Source organism: Pipistrellus kuhlii, unplaced genomic scaffold (assembly GCF_014108245.1).
Source record: "Pipistrellus kuhlii isolate mPipKuh1 unplaced genomic scaffold, mPipKuh1.p scaffold_m20_p_11, whole genome shotgun sequence".
In the NCBI taxonomy this organism is placed as follows: Eukaryota; Metazoa; Chordata; class Mammalia; order Chiroptera; family Vespertilionidae; genus Pipistrellus; species Pipistrellus kuhlii.
This window is the reverse complement of record NW_023425416.1, coordinates 37,988,984-37,996,364: the sequence shown is the minus strand read 5'-3', so window position 1 is coordinate 37,996,364 and position 7,381 is coordinate 37,988,984. Positions and strand designations below refer to the sequence as shown.

The window sequence follows — 7,381 nt, the reverse complement described above, 5'->3', positions numbered from 1 at the left end:
TGGTGGCAAACCAGGAACTTCATTCACAAATTCAGATGCTCAGAGCAGTTCATTTCACTTCCCATGCTGAGGCCTGAGCCTGTATAGCTATTTATACATAAAACCACCTATACACATACACTCTATACATACATAAAACCACATTTACAACACACATATAACCACATACACATACACATATACATATACATACACATATACATATACATATACATATACATATACATATACATATACATATCTCCATCCATCCCATTCGAGCTTCCAGAGTCCATCCTAACTTCTCTTTCAACCACAGATGTGTCCAAGCCTTATCATCTTTGTTAGTCACCAAACTGCCATCTTTCTGTGTCCCTATATATGTAAACTGCAGTTTGAGAACCACTGCTTGAATTATTTTCTTAAAGCAAACTCATTTTGTCAAGTTGCTTCTCCACTTAGAAACCACTGCTGTCCGGAGGATAAAGAGCCTAATGTTTAGCAAGGCCCTCAAGACCATCCATTGCAGCTTTCTCTCTTCACAAGGGCCATTCCCACCTTACTACCTCACTACCCACCCCCATACACCCTGTGCCCCATCCAGCCACCCCCAGCATAGGTTGCCTAAGCCAACTGCATTGGTTTTGTATTGTTCCATTTGACCAGGTTTCCTGGAATTCCCTTACCTGTGGGGTCAAGTTAAGGTTGGCCACACTAGAAATCTGCGTGAAATCTGGAAGCAGAAGTGTAGCCTGGGCATTACACATGAAAGGCACTGTCACAGCTCCTACACGCTGTCACTGATCATCTATCTTACCTAGTTTGTGAGGGCAGAGGTGGACTCACATCTCCCCAGCTCCCACCGGCTTCCACCCTCAGTTCCTGAGTGTGTGTGTGCAGCTCCTGGGTGAAGAGCACCAGCCTCTTCCACAGGCCCAGGTTTCAGTTCATGCTCCCAGGTGCCAGTGTGTCCCTGCTTCCCCTCACATCAGCCCTATGGCGACGTCAGGTCCACCACCAGCAGCAGAGGCGATGCCTTCTGTCGACTTCCTCATCAGCTCCCTTCATGGTCCCTGCTCAGTGATTTTTCTCTGCTCCTCCACCTGAGCCCTGCCAGACCCCTGCAGCCCAAGCCACTCCCACAACTCTGCCAGGTTTTATCCCTACAGTAAGTCCATTATTCCAGGTCATTCATAATAGCCTCCCTTCCCTGTTCACAACTAATTCATACTTAGGCTCCAGGGATCTTCCCCTCCTATCTAATGGAATACCTATTTTAGTTTAGTTTTAATTGATTTGAAAGGGAGAGAGGGAGGGAAAGAGAGAGAGAGGGAGGAGGGAAAGAGAGAGAGAGGGAGGGAGAGAGGGAGAAAGGGAGAGAGGGAGAGAGGGAGGGAAAGAGAGAGAGAGGGAGAGAGAGAGAGAGAGAGAGAGAGAGAGAGAGAGAGAGAGAGAGAGAGAGAGACATTGATTTGTTGTTCCACTTATTTATGAATTCATAGATTGACTCTTGTACGTGCTCTGAATGGGGATTAACCTAAATCTTGGTGTATAAGGATGATGCTCTAACAAACTGAGCAACCTAACCAGGGCTGGGGTATAAATTTTGTCTTTCCTAAATCAACTCAGAGTCTCAAAAGCCCTTTAAAACTATTATCACAAGCTCACAACCCAGGTGGACATGACCCTTGTCTTCCTTGTGTCCAGGCTGTGTGCAGCACATACATAAAGCTCTCCACCTGTAATGCTTTATGAACTATTTTCCACAGATATGTCTACCTCCTGTGTCTGCAAACTCTCTGAGATCAGAGACAGGATCTCACGATCTATATCTCTGAATCCCCATTCTCTGGGACAAATGCCTGTTTGTTAAATGACCTGAACACAGGGAGGCAGAATACATGCAACACTGTGGATTTCTAAATGTCAGACGTGGGGAAAGAGGATGGATGAGAAAGGGTGGGGTTGAAAAATTCAATTTTTCTATGCTGGAGGTTCTGCATAGAATCTACAGTTTTTAAAGTCTCCTGGGCATAAGACTTACTAGAAAGCTTGTGAAAGTGCAGATTCCTAGTGCCAAGGCTATTCTGTGAATATGTGGTATTTCAGATATTCTGATGCAGCTGGTTTAGGGCAGGGCCTAGAACTCTTCAGTTTAACAAGACACACCATTCTGACTAAGGGGATCCTGGAAACACATCTTAGGAACCATGAGCACAAAAAATATCATGGAAGAAGGGCTGCTTAGGGTAGCGACTTTTAAACTGGGCTGTTCTGAATCACCTGGAAGGGGGGATAGGGAAAGCAAGGAAGACTTGGTAAAAATGCAGTGATCCGGCTCCCACCCAAATCTTCAGAATCTGAGTTGCTCTGACAGTGGTGGGTGTCCAGTGGGCTGAGGGTCAGGAAACTTGACTCCTCTGGCTTAACTGCATTATCAAAAGGACTCGGGCATGAAGCATCAACTTCCTATCTTTACCTGATCATCTAAACTCACCCCTGGACTTTCCATCCACAAAGCAGAGACCATAGATTGGCCCTGGATGTAAACGATGAACATATTTAAGGAAAGGCCCTTTAGGGAGTCATATAAAAGGATCCAAAGGAGATGAGAGGCAACTTTTGGGAAAAATACTGAATTGATAAACTCACAATTGATTCATAGAAAGGACAAAAAACTGGAAGATAATCAATCCTCCTAATTTTCCTAGAGAGTTTAACTGCCCCTGCTGTGCCTATTGGATCCCTCTCCAGTTGTTCCCCCATATAATCTAGATCTGCACCACCCCATTCAGTAACTGCTAGGCACACATGTCCCTACTGAGTGCTTGAGATGTGGCTAGTGACACCAAGGAGCTAAATGTTTAACTTTGTGAATAATTTAAATTTAAATCTAAAAACAAATACTCAATTCAGTAACTGGAAAACATTTACGTACAGTTGAAACAACTTGGCTATGTAAGCCTGCCTTTTCAACTGTAAATTTTATGAATCCTAAATACAGGTCAAGTGTTTCTGATGAAAATTCAGTGCTCAGGTTCCATGTGCTGTAGGTATAAAACACACACTGAATTTCAAAGACTCAGATGAGAAAATAATTCAATAAATTTCAATTTAACTATATGTTAAAGTGATAATCTTGGATATGTGAGGTTAAGTAAAATATATATTACTAAAATTAATTTTATCTTTTTTATTATACACGTCTAACGTGGCTATTGGAATTGTTTAAATGACACGAGTAGCTAGCATTATATTTCTATTGGAAAGTTCTACTGAAGACTGTGTAGAATGTGACTATCAAATATTGTCACTAAATATTTTGAAATCATCCTGGAATGTTACTTAATGGATGGAAATGAGGGTTACAGGCTGATTCCATGGACACACTCAATTTGGAAATGCAATCCTTTCAGGGTCTCATCCCCTCCCTCCTCCACCTACTATGAAGCAGCCTTCAGGCAGCTGATGAGCTCCTTCCAAAAACTAGCCTTAAGATTTTCAAGACCCAGTCTGGTATTTGCACACTTTGACCACCCTCTTTATTCAGCAGCCTTACTTCAAATGACTTTGGCTTATTGAAAAACACCTGACCCACTCCAAACTATTTGAGAATTAACATTGATGAGAATGTTCAAAACATTTCACTGTGGTCTCTGAAAAAAGACCCAGTGCTATTTTGCATAGAGGCAAGAGCATCCCTCTTTCCAAAGGGGCCAGTTTTAAAGCCAGCCACATTCTGTAGGTAGAATCCTGGTATGTTTGTTACATAAATTATCAAACAGAAAATGTCATCCTTTTATAATCCCTTCTATGGGTCTCATCTATCTGAAAGCTGCTTTGGATATAATTTGCCATTTTATCAGGTGTTGACTTGCACGTTGAAACAGAGGCTTTTAACTCAGGGTCCATAGTCCTCTAGGGTGTCCATAGCTAGAATGCAGAGAATCCACAACTGTGGAATGCATTTTCTGATTGTTTTCCATTAATCTCCAAAGATAATCTGAGCCCTAGCTGGTTTGGCTCAGCAGATGGATAGAGTCGGTCAGCCTGTGGACCAAAGGATTCTGGGTTTGATTCTGGTCAAGGGCACGTGCCTTGGTTGCAGGCTCTTCCTTGGCCTGGGCCCTGGTCAGGTCTTGTGCAGGAGGCAACCAATCAATGTGTTTCTTTCACATCCATGTTTCTCTCTGTGTTTTCCTCTCTCCTCTACTCTCCCTAAAAATCTATGGAAAAATATTCTTGGGTGAGGATTTACAAAACAAAACAAAACAAAACAAAACAAAACAAAACAAAAAGGGCGGGGGGAATCTGACATTTCCTTTTATTTTAAAGACAAGTAACAGATTACACTACTATTATCGGTATCTATCATGTCACCAATAAAACTCACTGTTTTTTAAAAATATGACAACATAGTTGTCCTAGAAATCCTGAAATATCATTTATATACATCATGACTTTAAGAGCATTAGAATTCATTCTTCTGACTATAGACTCTCACAATACACAGAGGCAACTATTGGCCACCTTCTCATCTGGTCACAGAGTGGGCAGCTGCATCTTCTCACTGTGACCCCCACATCTAAGGTGCTTTTCGGTCTTCCCTGCCTGCTCTCATCTATTCTTTATGGATTCATGGAAAGAAGTCAGCCATTTAAATTATTTGTTGCAGTTTTGCAAAACTAAACAATACCAATGAGAATTTTTAATCCTCCTAAGTTATCATTGTCTTTTGAAATGTGACAGGCATGTGGACCACAAGTCTAGACCAGGCGAGTTCAAACACATTAGATGGGTAAGTTAACTACTGAAGTGTTATTTAAAGTAAGTTCTAAAAATATTTTTGACAGATTGGGCAGAGATGTAGGTCATGCAAAATACTGTAAGCTCTGTGAGACTCAGTGTGTTTTGTGTATTTTTTTGTTTTTGTTTTTGTAATCCTATATAATACTTAGGAAAATATAGGATCCTATATACTTTACATCTAAAAACATCTTTACATTTAATGTAAACAACTTTTTAAAAATAAGAAGGGATACATAGGTTTCTCTAAACTTCTGAAAGGAAAAGCAGTTAAATAAAACCTGCCCTTCCCCTAGCAACGGGTAAGGAGACACCTGATTGGTGGTATTGCTCTTACATCAATCCGGGGCAAAGCAGACATGCAATCCTTAGTTCATCCTAGCCTGATGCCTGTCTTGGTGGTCAGAGCTGTTTCATGCCTGAGGCACATTAAAAAAAATAAAAATAGAAAAAATAAAACCTGCCCTAGGTATTACATGACTAATCCTAGAACCTTGGCTAGCCACGTGTTTTCAGCTAGAGATGCCTGCTGCATGTGGAATCTGCAAATGTTACCTCTCAGTGGTCACAGTCATGCTCACACTTCCCACTCCACCCACAACTGAGTAGAAAGAAGGCTTCTCTGTATTCCTCCTCTGTTGTCAGCACACACACAAAGGTAGAGAAAGGAACATGAATTTTAAAAAAAAATCATGGTGCACAATTTCACATGCAAAAAGATGATGATGAAGATTTAGTTTAGAGGGTTTGAAGCTTGAAAAGCAAGCAGTCACTTCCTAGTAACTTAATTAATTGCCCCCAATTTTTCTCGAAACCATCTGATTCTCCCATCTCAATATGAAGAGTGAACTCAAATCTTACCTGTTATTATTACTGAAGCTATTTCCCTCTGTCAGTTGAATACAATATGCATGTAGATTCAGAAACACCATACCACATATCACTTAAAAAAAAAAAAAAAGCTATGCATGGTTTACACAGTGATATCAGGCCAGGCAGAAGAAAGCGATGCATACTGGAGGCCCGTATTTCTCAGCACTATTACCCCAACATTCAGAAACATCCCGGCATAAAAACAGGGCTGTCGCTTTTAGAAAATTTTTTTTAACACCAAAAACAAGATTCAGCCCACAATTTAATATTGTCAATACATGTTCTTCATTATACAACTGGCACGCCAACTGTTACCTAAGCACTTCAGATTCTTCAAATCCCACACCCACACATTCTGAACTCAGCTACACCCAGATATGAATAAAGATGAATAGCATCTTGAGGAAACAGCTTCTCCATTCTCAAATGGCAAAGCCAGGGAGCAAATGCCTCGTGGAGTTTGTGCGAGTTCTCAGGCGGATGAAGAAGACACCTAAAGCTTTCAGAAAAATGGCATCTTTCTATGCAACCTGCCAATCAGGGATTTAAAATGAAAAGGTGCCCCGAAGGTCCTTTTCAATATTGAGCTGCTATGATTCTCCCATAAATAAGGCACCTTTTTATTTTGCTAAACTTCAATTAATTGGGTTTTGGTAGGTCAGCAGACCAACTCAGCCAGCATCATTTGCTTGCATGCTGGGTAAACAGGAAACCACACTGACTGTATTTATTTTACTATCATTACATCTCTGTGGGGTAAACTGGTAAAAAAGTGCAAGCTGTTAAAAGCTTGATTTTACATATGCATATTTATTTACATATATGTGCAATTATACATGTTACATATAACACACACACACACACATACAATATACTTAAAGTAATGATTTCCCTTCATCTTAAACCATGATTTCAGGAAATCTCTAACACTTGAATGGTTTTCCAAATGTCTGTTCATAAATTGGATAGTTTCACTCCATTTATCAGTATTCATTCATTCATTTATTCATTCATTCAACAAGTAGCTATGAGTGCCTATTATGGTAAATATCAGGTATAGTGCTATAAAAACAGGCACATTTTTGTTCAAAGAGATGTTTCACAAGGTGGCTAGGAACCCAATCTAATCTATAATAACTTCCTATGTCAGTCAGCCTAGGCTGCCATACCAGAATACCATAGCCTGTGTAGAACAGGAATTTATTTCTCACAGTTCTTGAGACTGGAAGTCTAAGATCAAGGACCAGCTCCTCAGGTTGCAGATGCCATGTTCTTGCTGTTTCCTCACATGGCCTTTCCTCTGTGTTTTAGGTGGAAAGAGAGGAAGCGGGCTCTTTGGTCTTTTCTTATCAGGGCACTACACCATCATGAGGTCCCCACCCTCATTTAAACCCAATTACCTTTCAAAGACCCCCCCCCCCCTTCAAATACCATCACATTAGGAGTTAGGGCTCTAACACTTTCTTAATAACAAAAGTGTTATTTCACTTACTACATGTTAACTCAATAGACCTACATGTTTCCAATTCATCTCAGAATAGTGGGACCTTGGCTCCTCTGGGTCCGGCTCCTGCAGTGGATAAGGGGGACAGGGTCCTGGACACCAACAGGGAAAGAGAGCTGCAGGAGCATCAGTCACCTCGGTGCTGAGAGCCCAGGGAGCTTAGAGCTTGGAAGAGAATGAACTAGACCCCGAGGTTCAGGTCAGCTCCCGAAGCAGAGG

At 41.2% G+C, this 7,381-nt stretch overlaps 1 pseudogene; it reads left to right on the top strand.

The window, feature by feature from the left end:
* The first annotated feature begins 5,073 nt into the window (after positions 1 to 5,073).
* On the top strand, positions 5,074 to 5,217 carry LOC118715807 (annotated as a pseudogene).
* Positions 5,218 to 7,381: the final 2,164 nt, after the last annotated feature.